Below are 16,000 nucleotides of genomic sequence, written 5' to 3'. Positions count from 1 at the left end.
AACTGCACCATTGGCAAGTGAGACGGGGAGCAAAAGGGCAACACTGATTCCCACCAAAGTAACATGTAACAGGCTGGAGGAACAAAAGGGCATTAGTTTCAAAGTAAGCTAGTTGAACTTTGTTTCCAGTGAAATCAATGGAACTTCAGTTAACTAACAGGTTACTCTGGATCCAACCCATTGTTAATGCATTTTTTATTTATTTATTTATTTATTTGCGTGGGGTGTGTGTGTCAGGAGCTGTTTCCCAGTGAAGAAACAAAACAGTCACAAGGTCTGGTCACATTTTAAGTCATTACAAACAATTTCCTAGTGATGTTCCCGAAAGCAATCAGTATGAGAAGCACCATCTGCACTTTGCATATTGCAGATGCACAATGCTGCTCTATGTCTGATGCCAATTAAGCCAATATATGCAACATTAATTATGCTAATGATATGGCCCTAACAGACAATCCCTTCCTTATTGATTTATTTCTACAGCGATGCAGAAAAGGCTAGCGTGGCGTGCACACAATTGGTGGAAAACTGAGTGCTACCAATCTTCTCTGAACTTCCCGAGGCAACCTTGGAGATAAAGCTAGGCAATCTCCCAGGCACCTGCGCAATACTTATGTGTTACAATGTGGCTTGGATATGGAATTTCACAAGCTATCTAACACAGAAGACATTTCTTCTTGCTAAGGTTAAGTGTCTAACAGCTAGGCTTCTTTTAAAAAGGGATAACCCATTCTGGAAGCTTAGTGCCTAGCTACTGTTCTAGCTCCCTCCCCACCAGACCCCTCTTCCATTCTGTGGCAGAATAAAAAGATAATCAGCTACAAGCAGACAAAAACTGTTATAAAAGATCAAAGCAGAGTGAAGTGGTTTAGACACTAGTCAAAGCCCAAATGCTAATGTTTCAAATGAACTTGCAGTGAACCATATTGTGTATGAAATCATTTTGATCCAGCTCCAACGCTGTATCATCTGCACGTCTGTATTAATGATATCACCCCATTGAGGGAACAGATGCAAATATCAGAACACATCTGAAGCCAGCTTTGTTTTTCCAGAGGAAGCAGAATCTGATAGGACAGTCTCTCTATTTGCAACCTCCCTATCTAATGAACAAGATACAAAAGAGGTTGTATGTACACGGTGGCAGGGGCAGGGGTGGGGAGAGAGGCAGAAAGCCCAAGCTTTCATTTCCAATTTCGCTGCAGCAATTTGAACCACAACTAGACAAGCTGCTGTGCAGTTTAAAAAGCTGCCTGCCTCTTCAACAGTGGAAACCGTAGCTGGAAAAACCAAGGATCAAAGGCATGGCTGTGTGCAAAGTTCTCTACCACATGCTTATATCTCTTGTTTGGATACCAGTCCTATGAAGTACAGAGAAGAGAATGTGTCAATTTCAGTTTCTCCGTTTCACATTTTTCCAATCTCAAATTCTCTGCATTTCCATGTCAGTTTGTAACTTTGTTTTCTAAGAGTTCCCTTTGTCTTCTTTTGAAAGCAAATCCCTATCAAGTTTCATGAACCAGGAAGGAGGAAAACAGGGTTCAATTTTTCCAAAGCATTTTTAGTGCCAGTGCTGATGAAAATACTTATGAACATTCAATTTTAAGAAGTGCTGCAAAAAAATCCATGTTGGCACTACCTTCCAAATGACAACTATTCCTTGTAAAACCTTTAGCATGAAACAAAGGCTTTGAATTTATCACTGTTTTCATTCCAGTGGAATGGGGAAAACAACACACCCTCATTATCCAAGTTGCTTAAAATGTTATTTGCGACACTCCAGGAAAATTAATTCCAGGAACACGCACCAGGGCATTTCATATATCTGGTTGTTTTAATAATCTTCAGAGAGATATAAATAGATAGCATGCTCAGATGAAGACTCTGGAACTTAAAGCAAAGTCATCTTACCACAAAAAGGGGAAAGTTAAAACCAGAGCATGTGTAAGATTGTGAAATAGTGGAATTATTATTGATTGGGACCATTTGTCAGAAGAAGGGATTGTCTTCAAGAGAAGTCACGAATCTGACACAACCCCATTTAAGGCAACAGACTCTGGACTAAACCTTTTCCCTCTTCACAGAACCAAAACAACTTCTGCACAGAGGAGACTAGCTTTCAAAGACTCCACCTAGCCAGAGAATGCTTGACCTTTAAACATTTCGATATTGTCAGCAACCAATTTGGAACAAGTCTCCTGAAACAGAGAGGAGCATGTTCTCCACAGAGCAATTGTTGATCTAGTCTTTTGGTTGGAATGAGATATATGACCAGATACTCATACTATCATGGGCTTTAAGAGGTAAATATTCACTCTCATGACAGAAAGTGCCAGGCTTTGGGGAGAGGTGTGTCACCTGATGCAAGGAACTACTAACTGGGAGACCAGTGCTGAAATCCCCACTCAAACATGAAACTCACTTGAGTGAGCTTGCGCCAGGCCCAGTCTCTCAGCCTCACAGTGTTGTTGTAAGGATAAAATGGGGAGGGGCAGAAGCATGTTTTTGGAGGAAAGATGGGATACATATGCATAAACAAACAAACAAACAAACAAATATTCTCAAGCTCCAAGACCCAATAGGAAAACCAGCTATCATTATATGAGGGAAACTGTTACAGTAGTGAAAGGTTGACACCACAACTCAGCAGCACTGGGGAATTGTGTAAGCATGTCTTTATAGAACTCACTTGTCTAAGATGAAAATCTCAAGGCTGGTTGCTGTTCAGACTCACTGACTCTTGAGGTTGATCTCTTTGCAAAGCTATGTGGTAAAATCACATGGCACTGCAGTTCCCTCCTCTCTTACCTGCACTCTTAAGATTACGCACACCTCAGATTTCTTTCCTGGGATTTCTGCTAATATTAAATAAAGCCCAATTCCTGTTCTTACCTGCTACCTGCTCTACCTTGCCTGCTTAACGGCTGCTTATTTGACTTGAAAGCTATTGTGATTTAACAGTTACAGTGCCAGACTAGAACTGGAGAGATATTGGTGTGAATGCTCTCCGGATGATCTGTTCACACTATTTCAGCTTGATCAACCTCACAGGGTTTTTGATGCAATAATAATAATAATAATAATAATAATTTATTCATACCCCACCTAGCTGGGGTATAAATGCCCAGCCACCATATAACGAGAGGACGCTGCCTCTAAAACATATTGCAAACTACCCTGAGTTCCTAGGAGAAAAGCTGGGATTACAGTGTAAATAATAATTTATTTAAGGCACATGACTCAGTGTGAATACAATTTACCAACTGGTAAAATTCTTACAAGGGTGTGCATTAAGCCACAGTAAAACAGTCATCTGAGTCCATATAAATACAGTGGAAACTCGGGTTACGTACTGTCCTCTTTACAAATGCTTCAGGTAACGAGCTCTGCTAACCCGGAAGTAGATGCTCCTGGTAGCGAACTTTGCTCCGGGATGTGAGCGGAAGTCGTGCACCAGTGGTGTGGCGGCATTGGGAGGCCCCATTAGCAAAAGCGCACCTCATGTTAAGAACGGTTTCAGGTTAAGAACAGACCTCTGGAATGAATTAAGTTCATAACAGGAGGTACCACTATAGCCAAATTACCCCTGGTGTGTGCTCTCTAACACTACAAAATTTTAGTCAATGGTATCATAATGTCAGTTTTACTGTTTCCCAGATTTCTAATCATGCACAAGAGTGTAATGAAATTCTCTTTACTACTTGGCAGAATACTACACTGAGTAAACACAATTACCACGTTATCATACATCTTCTATTAATATGTGGTAATGTCCTCCTTACTACATCTGGCTAGATGAGGCCATTAGTCAAGAAGTCGTCTGGTCACCCACGCAGGTTCAGAGACAATGTCAAACAGCCAGTCAGCTCATGGGAAGTTAAAGGTAAAGGTACCCCTGCCTGTACGGGCCAGTCTTGCCAGACTCTAGGGTTGTGCGCTCATCTCACTCTATAGGCCGGGAGCCAGCGCTGTCCGCAGACACTTCTGGGTCACGTGGCCAGCGTGACAAGCACACGGAACGCCGTTTACCTTCCCACTGGTAAGCGGTCCCTATTTATCTATTTGCACCCGGAGGTGCTTTCGAACTGCTAGGTTGGCCGGGACCGAACGACGGGAGCGCACCCCACCGCCGGGATTCGAACCGCCGACCATGCGATTGGCAAGTCCTAGGCACTGAGGTTTTACCCAAAGCGCGACCCGCGAAGTTACCACTTGGTAAAATAGTCACCTGTATTCATACAGGCAAGCACTCTTATTCTTGGTATTTTGCCAGACAGCATCACTCTCTTTCCTGAACAAATGATTGCTGTGATTGCAAACAATCTGTCTGGAGCTGTTCCAATGCAGTCTTCTGGATCAGACTTCCCAGCCCAGGGAACACACATAAAGCGCCCATTTTGCATGTACATATTCTCCTGTTGGATTAGGGGTGATGATTTGTTTGTGCTAAGTCTCAACTGAAAATCTGTCTTGGCACATTCATCTGAACTCTAAGAGGGGCTATGTGCACTTATAAACCTTTCTCTATTAGTCAGCATTAGCTGCTTCCTGCTCATTTCTGTGTCATTTATTGTGCACTAAATGGAACAATTCTTGCTTATTAAATAAAAATGAAAATCCAACAACTGATGGTAAAAAGAGAGAGAGAGAGAAGAGCTTAATTTTACTAAGCCAAATATCCTAAATTATTTGTTCAAACTGATGGGAAGTCTCTTTAGGATAACAACCACTCAGCATAACATCTTCATCTTGAGTTCTCTCTCAAACTGATTGCAAAGATCAAATACCCTTAAAAAAATCACCAGAAAGAAACCAACTACAGATACCTATGTACAACTAAAATATGGAGAATTCTTAACTGTACACAAGCTATCATTTCAATGGAACAAGGAAGGAGACTTTCCCCTTACTGGTATTACAGGACTAGCTCTGAGCTGACAAAAGTAGATTTATTACTATACTAACAAAGATGGTGGAGTTGCAGTAGGAAATGCATCTCTCCTGATTCCACTTACTTTATATACCTTACTACTGTAGTCCATGCACTAGTAACCTCAATACTGGATTACTGCAATGCACTCCACTTGGTTACCACCAACACATGATACCATCGAAAGAACTGAAGTGACTTCCCATCTGCTACTGAACTAGGCTGAAGGTACTTGCCTAACCTGGTATACCCCAGCTCAGTCATTGAGATTATTTGGGGAAACACTATTAGTTGTCCCCCACAGACCAGAAACACAACTTATGCTACTGAGTCATGCAATCAATGTAGTGCACCCAACACTGCAGAATTCCCTCCCATTAGAAAGCATGCAGGCACTGTCCCTACTAAGTTCCAGATGCCAGGTGAAAAGAAAATTAATTCAGGAAGCCTTTTCACCATGGATGCTGTTCTGATGTTTTATTCATGTTCTAAATTTTGTATGTCTTTATTCGAGAACCAGATGAGATGAAAAGTGGTGTGTGTGTGTGTGTAGTCCCACATGGATACTGGAGTTCTGAAACATCTGGTTTAATCTATTTTATTCTTAGAGGAGACATTTTAGAACACAGAAAGCACAGTTTTCTTGAGTGTGCTGGAGACAGGGAGCATAAAATGTTCACATGCCATACTAAGCTTGATTAAACCACAATGTGTACCAGCACACACAGCCAGAGAACCCTCTTTACAGAAGCAAGGGGTTGGCTTAATATTCTTTCTGAATCACGGATGATTATTTCTTTCCCCCCAACTAACCATGGATTGCTGCCCAGCCTTGAACCATGGTTTATTGGTGGCTTTGTAATAATGGTATCTTAAGGTGAAGCAAACCATCAAACCTGGACCATAGCTCAATGCTAGTGCATCTGCTTTGCATGCAGAAGGTCCTAGGTCCAATCCCTGGCATCTCCAGGTAAGGCCGGGAGATACACAGGACCATTAGACTATTGTTCCATCTAGCTCATTATTGTCTACAGCACTGACTGGCAGAAGCTTTCAAGATAGGAAACTTTCCTAGTCCTTCCCGGAGATACCAGGGACTGAATCTGGGACCTTTTGCTTGATGCTGTATTGTTTTTAATATTCAGTTGGAAGCCACCCAGGGTGGCTGGGGAAACCCAGCCAAATGGGCGGGGTATAAATAATAAATAAATTATTATTATTATTATTATTATTATTATTATTATTATTATTATTATTATTTGCATACAAAGCATGTGCTCTGTAACTGAACCAGGGCCCTTCTCTAAAACAGCTAAATACATACTGTGCCTAACTGAAAGAAACTGGTTGAAATACGATCTCAGTTTAGCATATTTGCAAGAGAATGCATTTACACCAAAGTGCCACACTTATTATTCAATTCTCAGAGCTCACCGTTTTACTGCAAATGGGTCACAAAGAAATCATCTGCAATTTAATTTTCATGTAAAAATTCATTTTCTGAATGAGTCAAACCAACACCATCCACATACAAGAAGGAGGCATCATCAGGATTGTGGGAAATTCAAGATTTGCCGAAGTATGTTTTTTTAACGGGAGGGGAACTCTGATTGGTGGTGGGGGGGGTGGAAATCCCCTAGAATAGGTCAGTAAGGACAGAACATGCTCAGTGGTCATAGAACACTGAGTGCCTGTTTGGGGTGGATAGAAACTTACCAGGAGAAGAAGGAAATTCCTTGGAAAGGGTATGATGGGCAGAAACCTGGAAATAACCACTGTGCACTACAGGTTTCACTTTTGTTTCTAAATGTGTAACAATGGAACAAAGAGGCTGGAAGGGGTTTAGGGAAAGTCAACTGCCTTAACAGATCAAAAAGAGTATCCCAAGCAGAAGGCAGGAGCAATCTAAATAAACCTTGCTAGAATTGCCACCAGCACAAGGAATTTGCTTAGAAAACACATCCATATCCAATGTTACTTCTGGTTATGAACGCTTCAGGTTACAAGCTCCTCTAACCCGGAAGTAGCTGCTCCTGGTTGTGAACTTTGCCCCAGGATGTGAACGAAAATCGTGTGCCAGAGGCACACGCGCAGTGGGAGGCCCCATTAGCGAAAGTGCGCCTCAGGTTTCAGCTTAAGGACGGACCTTCAGAACGAATTAAGTTCTTAACCAGAGGTACCACTGTATAAACAAGTAGCACACTTATTGCTAGAATACTTTATTAAAAAAAATAGGCCTTGCACAAATAAATTTGCAGTGGAGTTGAGCCAATGCAAGTATTTTTCTTAATTTGAAATGTAGTCAAGACAATGCATCATTCTATTACAGAACAAATAAGCTTCAGGATCTGCTTTTTAAAAGATCATGTAGGAGACACTAATGTTTTGCCCAGGCTACAGAATTCTGGCAGCAAATATCCAACAAGTTTAGAAAGCAACTGAGTGTTTCATTATCTCCTTAATCACACCATAAAAGTATAGCCTACTTCCAACATTTCTGCTTTGTGGTGAAAAAATATATTGGCTATATTTTTGCACATACCTACAGGAGGGTGGGGTGTGTTCAAAACAATATATCACTTACTTGGGAGGAAAACATGCAATATCCACCTCATCGTGCCATTTCTATTCTCAGAGCAGCTACCTGGTAGATACTGACCTAAAAATAAAAATAAAGAAAGCTGTCAGAGTACAGTATGTCTGATGGGTTCTCTTGTCTACGTACATTTGATGTACTGCCTTCTATCATTGCTTGTGCTAATGTTCCACAATTTGAGACTGGCTGCTCCTGCTTTGTTGGAAGCTATTAAGGACTATTTGTCTTTTCAAGCTAAATATTCAGACGTATTATATAAACAATCATTCCTAAACTACAGCCCAACTTGAGAAGTGCTTAGTCTGCAGAAAACTCACCTCCTGCTGAGCATGCTTAGGGTTAGCAGCCACACACCCTTTCCATATATTCCATTGTTTGCTGTCGAATGCACACTCAGAAGAAGTTGCAGCCAATTCCAATAAATACCCAGTACCTGGATGTGGGGTAGAGGTGGCAAGTGGCCTGGGTGGCAGGTTAGCAGGGCTGTAAACAGCATGCTTCCTGCCAACCTAGCAGTTCGAAAGCACATCAAAGTGCAAGTAGATAAATAGGTACCGCTCTGGCGGGAAGGTAAACAGCATTTCCGTGCACTGCTCTGGTTCACCAGAAGCGGCTTAGTCATGCTGGCCACATGACCCGGAAGCTGTACGCCGGCTCCCTCGGCCAATAAAGCGAGATGAGCGTCGCAACCCCAGAGTCGTCTGTGACTGGACCCAATTGTCAGGGGTCCCTTTACCTTTTAAACAGCATGCTGCCCTGCCTCTTATGATGACACATATGCAGGAGAGAGAGGGGAATAAGTCTGGTGTGCTGCAGCACATGCTCAGTGACTGCTCTCTCTGCATTACTTCCCCTCCATCCTTGCCTTGTGCAGAACCCAGAGTGAAGCTAACAGAAGGGTTTTCATAAGGATTTTAAAAAGAAATTGCAAATCACTGCAGAAATATGGAAAACTGAATTTAATATGGGGGGAGGGAGGAGAGAAGAAACAGACAGAACCAAAACTGATGGGTCCTTCCACCCCTACTTCCAGGATTGCTTTTCCCACTTGCACCAAGAGAGGAAGGAGCAGTGACAAGGCAGTGTGTACTAGCTAAACCACAAGAAAGGAGAAAATCTGGTTTATCCTTATAAGCAAACATGGCCAATGAATTACTCAGGTGGCCAATTCTCTTCAAGTGTTGGGAAGAAAATCTGGGAAGAAAAATAAGAGTGTCATATTCAGGGTGGCACGCCATGCTGCTCAACCCATACTAGGCAGACTGCAAAATTGTATTTTGTGCTTATGAAGAAAAATTCAGGTAACCATAAAATTCAGTTAAGCCACAAGGACAGCACAGCAGTAGTTGTACAAAGTAGCCCTCAGTGGCCTGCTTTAGCCATCCATCACTATTATTTGCCTGAGGCATGGGAAGAGATTATTCAATTGGGCAACAGCAGGAGTAAGCAGAGACCAACGCTTAGCACCAATTTCTGAATCTCTTGAGAAGAAAAGAACCAGACAATGATGAGATTAGCAACTGTGTGGGAGTATCAGTGAATGAACTATGTTCCAGAGCCAACTAAGGAATCACTGAAATATGGGGTGTGGGACTGCAAAGATTAATTCTTTAAGGAAAAATCAGCCCCCTCTACAGTTCTCATCTAACTGCCTGCCCTTTTCTCAGCGGTCACAATAAACTGAAACACTGGTAAACCACTTCTCATGAAATCATTGTTTTAAAAATATTAGTTATCTTGTAAAGTTTGATGAAGTCCCCAACATAACCATGTATGCTTAGGGAATGTGAGGAGCAATTTCCTATGGACCAAAGTGATTTTGAAAGACGAGATGTATGAAAAACAATAAAGGGTACCATTACCACTTTTTTAAAAATACAAGGTTTCAGCTGCATTAAGGTACAAACTGTGGTGTGCAAACTCTAAATCCTCTCATTAGTCTGAGCAGATTTGTGCTAAGAACATAAAAACTGCTTTGCTGGATCAAACGAAGGGTCCATCTAGTTCAGCATTCTCCTTCCATCAGTGGCCAATTGATGACATTTGCATCATACCTTTCCCCTTAAGATGCTTCACTTAGAGGCATTGAATCAGCAAATTCTTATTGAAATAGTAAAGCAGAGTCACAGTACTTCCAGAGCCAAAGTCTGTACTTGAGGAAAAGTAAACTCCAAGCTACAAGGAAATCCCTGTGTGAAATGCCTAGAAATTGCTAAAAGCGGGATTAGATATCACTATAAAATGATGTCATTAGGTTGCAGTCAATTATGACAAACTTTGATGCTATTTTGTGACTAGTGAGCCTCAGTAATTTACAGTCATCCAAGGTGGGGCCTAAGGACAGAATGTTTGAGAACCCCTATAGATGACCGACTTAGTGCAGTTCAATTTTGTCTGAAAATGCTCTTGGAGGAAAAAATGGGACTGAAAGATGTATATCATCTCTTTGTCCCTCTAAGACACAAGTGTCCTGTAATAAGGGCATGTGCTGCCATGAAATAGAATGCTACCCAGAAGCAAAGTCTAGGCAGGTACAGACAAAAGCAACAGAAGATCTATAACTCACAGCAGCTTGGAAAGGACAAAAAAAAAAGTAATGTAAAGAACTAAACCAACATGATACTTAATTATCGGACTGCTGAAGCTCATTAGATGATGCAAGAAATCAATTTGCTTATTTCTGCATGCTGAAAATGATATGTTCCTAGTTTGGAAAAGGCCCCAAGTCCAATCCCTGACATCTCCTAGTAGAGCTAAAAAAAAAAGTTCCCATCTGGTCTGACACCCTGCAGAGCTTCTGCCACTCAATGTTGGCAGTACTGAGCTACATGGATTACTGGTCTGACTTAGACAGCTTCCTGAGTTACCATCAGTGGTAGATGGTGCCCAGTGGGACAGGTTGGGCAGAGATCAACAGCAGGTAGTGCCAGAGCCAATGACAGGCAGAGTCAGCTAATTCTGGTTTTGTCCCTATCTTTCCCTGGGCTGTGTTCTGCAAAGGAGCAACACTGAGACTAAGGAAGAGGAAGCCCTGGAACAGGATACAAGGAAGAAGACAGGCAGGTGGGAGCTAGCTGAAGGCAGGCTAAGATTGGTGGGGACCCATTTGCCCTAATGGACCAACCTCTGCTTGTTACTATGCTTATACCTGTGCCACAACTACTCGTTTTTTTTGTCTAGGGCAAGCTGCTTTATGTATATTACTTTGGGACCCAGCATCACACACACACACACACACACACACACACACAGAGAGAGAGAGAGAGAGAGAGAGAGAGAACAGATAAGATGCCTAAATAGGTATCACCACTGGATTGCACTCTGTTGAAAAGCAATTGGTCAAACTTGGGGAGGGTTTAAAGATGGGGGAAGGCAGCATAAGGCTTTTTCACACAGCATCAAACAGAATTTTGGTGCTATGTGTGAAAAAGCTCATTGACAAAATGAAGTAGCTTATGGGAGGGGATGGAGGTCAAAATGGGAACTTAATATACTCTGGTTTCATCTGTGCAGCCCACAAAGTGCAGTACTGAATCAAAATCAGGTATCTGTAATAAAGCACATGGTTCTAAATCTGCCAGAGTCCTGTTCAGAACTGACCAAATGAAGGGACCAAGTAAATGAAACAGAGAAAGTGTCAAAATGACAAAAGTACACAGGATACTTGGGAACCACATTATGAAAAGCCTTCCCATTAATTAGTGTCTGGTGGAAGAAGCTCAAAAATGAACCCGAGAGTGGTATGCGCACAGGATGGACACCCAACCATCAAGCAGACATCGAGACAGTAATCACAATTAAGTATTTTCCTACGGTAAAAGTCTGTTCAGATCAAACCAGAACAGGACTACTCTTGGCTGATTTGGTGCTGTGCAATTCTGCTAGCCACATGCAATATTGAGGTGTCAAAGCACTGCCTGCACCCATCAATCACCCACCCAAACACTTCGGCTCAGTGATGAGCACACTACTCTCAACTTGATTTGGAATTAAGTTTTCAAGTGCATCTTTGGAGAACACTTGGGGAGGGGAATCCTCCCCCACACAAGTGCTCTACCACTGATTCATAATGCTTTTGCAAAGTAATCATCTACAGTCCCCTCACTATTGCAAAGCCATTTTAACAAGCATCTTGGAGCAGATACAGTCTGTGGCAAATGAGGTTTCTGAAAAGTAATGAAATTTGTTCACATTTGAGGTTACATCAAAACATTGTTTTGCATTTGTTTGTTTCATTTCTTTTTAAGCAAACAATGACAGCCCTGTTCCCTGTCAGTATCACGGCATGAATGGATTAACCATTTCCCCCTGCACAATAGTCCCAATATATCTCACACACTCCTGTCCCAAACTGTTACTTGCTCCAGGAGGAAAGCTCTATCTCTGCTTTAGTAACTAAGTTTCGTCAAGGTAATACATGCATTATTATCCCTTTCTATTCTGTAATGACCACAAAGCCATTTTGTTTCTTCCAAATAATTTCATACTGGCTTATTATTGCCTTTAAATCTTTTTATAAATAAACACCTGAATTTCTGCAACAGTGTGATTATTGTGAGCTCTCTGAAAGTGGCTCAGTAATACTAAAAGGTAAAGGACCCCTGACAGTTAAGTCCAGTCACGAACGACTCTGGGGTTGCGGTGCTCATCTCACTTTACTGGCCAAGGGAGCCGGTGTTTGTCTGCAGACAGTTTTTCCAGCCAGTATGGCAAAGCCAGCTTCTGGCGAAACCAGAGCAGCACACAGAAACGCCGTTTACCTTCCTGCCAGAGTGGTAGCTATTTATCTACTTGTACTTTGACATGCTTTCGAACTGCTAGATTGGCAGGAGCAGGGACCGAGCAATGGGAGCTCACCCCGTCATGGGGATTTGAACTGCTGACCTTCCGATCGGCAAGCCCCAGGCTCACAGGTTATCCAAGCTAATGTTATTCCACCTTAGCATACTACTTTCTCCAGGAAACATTATTTAAAAGTTAGCTTTCCCACATGTAAGACATGTGTACATGTTCATGTTTTCTAACACTCTGCCAGATCTGGCAACACTTTCCACACCATAAAAGACAGAGTTTTCATACCACCAGTCCTATGAAGTTGTCTGGGTTGTTCTCACAATGTATAGACAAATCTGGTTCTTGATAAAGCACAGTGATTTCACTGACCTTAAGCAGTTATTCTACAGAGAGAAAGCCAGTAAATGAAAATGTAGTCTTGCTGAATGTTGTGATCTGTTGCAGATCATTTTATCTCCAGTGAGAACTGGAGGGAAGCTTTTCCCATTGGAGCTAAGATTTAATTGGATTGCCCAATGACCCCAGTTTTCCTCAGGTAGGTTTGCTGTTGCACATAAATTATTTAATAGCAACCATGATGTGAGCTTGCAGTTTAATCCACTGTGCAATTATTTAACCAAACATTTGGCAAATGACCCATGGCTGTTAATATGAAAAACATGAAGAGACGGGTCCAGAATTGTTCAAGAGATTATAGCATGGGAGTTAATTGGAGTTATGGCACTTCTTTCTGCAGCACAGTGCTGGAGCGCTTGTTTAACAAAACCAAGACAAATCCCAATTCAACAGGAGTGCTCAGGAAAAAAAAGGTAAAAGGGACAAATCAAGTATGTAAAATAGTCTTGGGCATTCTTCACTGATGTGAAAAGAATATAACGAATGCTTCATTGCTCAAAGGGAGAATATTTCATTCTTGCCAGGGGACAGGTTTACAAAGGATGATATTTACATTTTCCTGCAACCTCTAATTTTCCCATTCATCATTTGCCAGAGCCTGAAGAACTTACGCAGTGCGTGGAATGTTTGCATATGCTTAATGATCCTTTTACCAAACAAATGCCTCAGATGCAAATGAGGAAATTAGTTAATATTGCTGATGCTGCTACTTTAGATCCATTAATATCGCACCACGTCTCTGATTTACACAGGCCTGGATAATGGCGTGAAGGCACAAGATGTTACAACTGCCTAAGCCAAGCAGATCTGGCCATGTTAGCTGCCTGGATAGGAGACCACCTGAGAACTGTGTACACCATTCTCAGCAATCTGGAGGAAGGATTTAAGTGAAACAAACAAACCCTGCCACAAGTTAGGGAGAAGAAACCTTCCATTTGTGAAACTTGTTCCAAGTTAGAGGATCAGGGTCACACAATGAAACACAGTACACAAGCTAATATAGCAAAGATGTAAAAGGATGGGGAAAGACCACAGTTCAGTAGCAGAGCACAAACTCTGCATAGAAAAGGTCCCACAATCAACACCTGACATCTCCAGGTAGGACTGGGAAGGACTCCTGCCTGAAACCCTGGAGACTCTACTGCAAGTTAGTGTTGACAATAATGACTAGATGGACCAATGATCTGACTTGGTACAAAGCACCTTCCAATGCAGGCCCAGCCTGTCCATGAGGCAAAGGCAGCTGCCTCGGGCAGCAGAATCCCATGGGCCTGCCGTGCTGCCACAAAAGCAAGGAGATGAAGTGGTGGCAGCTTCTGGTAAGATCATCTGCACTGCTGTCCCCATATGGACTGAGATGTAGGTGAAGAGGTGCCTTGCCTTCTCAGTTATGATGCTGAGACATTGGGATGACCTTCACTATTTGGTCTTATCACTATTTGAATTCTGCCATGCAGGAATGCATGGCGCCTTTGAAAGGTATAGCTAGAAATTACTAGTGTTACTGAATGGGGAAGGTTTCTTGACTGGTATTTGTATTTTGTGCCTGCTGTTTGCTTCAATGTATTTTACTCTTCTTCTATTAGTTTAACGGGGTGAGTTCCCATTGCTAGGTCCCAGCTCCTGCCAATCTAGCAGTTCGAAAGCATGTCGAAGTGCAAGTAGATAAATCCTGCGGGAAGGTAAACGGCGTTTCCGTGCGCTGCTCTGGTTTCGCCAGAAGCGGCTTAGTCATGCTGGCCACATGACCCAGAAAACCTGTCTGCGGACAAACATCAGCACCCGGACAAACGCCGGCTCCCTCGGCCTATAGAGCGAGATGAGCGCCACAACCCCAGAGTTGTTCATGACTGGACTTAACTGTCAGGGGCCCTTTACCTTTTACCTATTGGTTTAAAAGAATGTGTTAACCACTTTGAGTTCTGAAGAGGAAGAAAAGTGAGTCATAAAAATAAAATACTCATTTTGTACAAGCTGCAAACTATTATGCAGCTCTCAAATCAAGACATACATGTGCCACAGGAAACCTAAAGGATGTACAATGTCTTTCCTGAACCATCTCACCTGGTGCTAGAAGTTAGGACCTCAATGAATCTCCAGTTGTTGCTTTATTAAGTGATAGTGCTTCAAGCCAACCCAGCCTTGCTAGCGACTGCACCCCTGCTCATGTTCCTCATCACGCTCCCACCCCCCATCTCTTTACCAACCCCACCCATTCCACCAACTCCCCTTAGACCTCAGCAACTTCCCACTCTCCTTGGAGCATGAGCAGTGAACCATTTTGTCTCCATGGAAACATCTTTATCTGGACTGACCTTGTGGGACACATTTGATCTGTCAGTCTCATGATGACACAAGGGTATTGTGTGTAAGGTTCTTAAGCTGGGACTTCAAAGCACCTTAAAAGGAACCCCAGGGAGGGGTTTCCCCCTTCATTTTAGAAGGGGCTTCCATGGAATCCCCTGCAAAAAAAGATGGAGGAATCTCTCTTTCAGTAGAAAATTATGATGCATACCCCTTTCTCAATGAAGGAGGGGTATACATCAAAATTCACACTCACACTCAGAATTTAATTTTCCCATCATGTGAATAGGGGTTTCCATACAGCTCTGAATGGAATACCCTGCTAAAATGATTAGAGGGGATCCATTTTAGCAGAAGAACCAGTTACCCATCCCTTCTTGTTTTAGGAATGTTTGCATGTTAAAATGTTAAACCTTTTAAATGAGGTGTCATTTTAGTAGCTGTTTCCATTCAGGTTTGCATGGAAAACTCTGCTAAATTGATGGAGGTGGGAGATGACATTTAGCAGGTGATTGTAATGCAAATGGTTGTGAGTCCAGATGCGTTAACATGTTCAGGCATGGAGTGGCAGGCAGAGATGGATGTGGGTTGGAGAACAAGAGGAAGACATGGGGGTGGGGGTGACACCAGGAAGCATAGGCTGGAGGAGGTGTGTGTCTCTCTCTCTCAAGATACATCTGCTCTGGATGGGGAAGCAGGATTCTTGCCAGCCCTCCTCCCTCTTGTGGAAAGGAACACATTAATGGAATCCAGGGAGGACATCTGGAGGGCCAAAGGTCCCCCCCCCCACCTGATTCAGAGGTTATTTCATACAGGTGTTCAACACATAAAAGCCCAGCTTGGAGTTACAGGTCAGAGAGTGTAATTAATTATTACATAATCATCACTGTGCTTTTCTCTGTTTCATTTTCCTTTGACCTCACTGCTAACTGTTCTCCCCCTTGCAAAACCACGTGTACCTGTAACTCAGGATAACTTTT

General features: G+C 42.5%; 1 protein-coding gene across 1 annotated transcript in view; it reads right to left on the bottom strand.

The window, feature by feature from the left end:
- SULF2 (sulfatase 2) overlaps nucleotides 1–16,000 on the bottom strand; it is a gene marked incomplete at its 3' end in the record, with an annotated part of 263,555 nt that overhangs the window by 238,268 nt on the left and 9,287 nt on the right. Inside the window, exon 2 of the mRNA XM_081916767.1 lies at nucleotides 7,515–7,589. The remainder of the gene's footprint in view (nucleotides 1–7,514; nucleotides 7,590–16,000) is intronic.

The sequence above is a fragment of the Podarcis melisellensis genome (genome assembly GCF_964234715.1).
Source record: "Podarcis melisellensis genome assembly, chromosome: 6".
NCBI classification, from domain to species: Eukaryota; Metazoa; Chordata; class Lepidosauria; order Squamata; family Lacertidae; genus Podarcis; species Podarcis melisellensis.
The sequence above is the reverse complement of the archived record's forward strand: the minus strand, read 5'-3'. Positions and strand labels throughout refer to the sequence as shown.